The 1120-nt window shown below is 43.8% G+C and overlaps 1 long non-coding RNA gene across 1 annotated transcript in view; it reads left to right on the top strand.

Annotated features, from left to right (window-relative positions):
- Positions 1 to 1120, top strand: part of LOC117952567 — a 14760-nt gene that overhangs the window by 5899 nt on the left and 7741 nt on the right. The window lies entirely within an intron of this gene.

The following is a 1120-nucleotide window of genomic DNA, read 5'->3' on the forward strand; positions in this document are numbered from 1 at the left end:
TAGTGGTCCCTAATACTGTATCTGAAGTCTCTTTATATAGACCTTAGTGGTCCCTAATACTGTATCTGAAGTCACTTTCCCAAAATTCATTCAATTCTCTGGGCGGGCAAAGCAAAGAAAGGGGAGGTAACGTAGCCCCTTATGACCTCATAAGGAGCAAGATTCCAGACTTTCATTTTCTCAAAAGGCAGAGCAGGATACCCAGGACTCGGTTTACACCTAATCACCATTTCTAGCCACTGGGGGACCATAGGCAAACAAGGGGGATGCATATTAATGTTAAAAAAAAACTAATTTTCATGACGTGGGACCTTTAAATGTGCACCATTGTCTCTATATTTGTACGATGTTGCATCTCTTCCCTCTTAATGACACACAGGTCGTCACCCTTTAGGATGTCGCAGTTTGGAAATACTATAAGATTTCTTTTCTAGCATTACCCGGCCCCAAGTGTGAACCCGCTGCGTATACATTACACATAAAACAACCTACTTTCAGCAGACCTACAATCCACTGTGATGTACTCAACCTTAGTTACATAATTAGTTACATAACTCCACTGCAATTCTCAAGCTACTAAATCAACGCCCAAGGGACAACGTGGAATATGGAATTGCGAGTAAAAGGACTGAAGTCAGCATCCTACAGTCGTCATTATAAGACGTGTGTAGTTTCTAAATGAGATGAGACAAATAACTTAAAATGGAAATGGACGACCTGAACTTCACTGCACTGACCACACTGAGGAGGAGGATACTGGGCTGGATTTGTCATTATTAGACCGGTTCAGATGGAGTCTCACATTGCCGGACCTTCGTCCACAGTGCTGCGGAGGAGGGTCTGGCTAGTCCACACAGCATTTTGGGATGGTAGGAAGATGTACTCTGGTTTATTGGCATTTCTTTTAACCAATCACAATCGTCCTGGGCGGTGCTAGACACCGGGAAAAGCTGCGGAGACTCTGCCTAAATAGTCTCAGGAAGGAACTTGTTTTGGTGGAACGTGGATATTCAAAAGTAGTTTTAGTCGAGCAACAGAAACCTCCGATTGGACAGATAGTCCAGCTAGCTGTCTGGATTTACCCTGCAGAGATCTGAGGACCAGGTAACCATAGTCCTCA

This window comes from Etheostoma cragini, chromosome 11 (genome assembly GCF_013103735.1).
Source record: "Etheostoma cragini isolate CJK2018 chromosome 11, CSU_Ecrag_1.0, whole genome shotgun sequence".
Lineage (NCBI taxonomy): Eukaryota > Metazoa > Chordata > Actinopteri > Perciformes > Percidae > Etheostoma > Etheostoma cragini.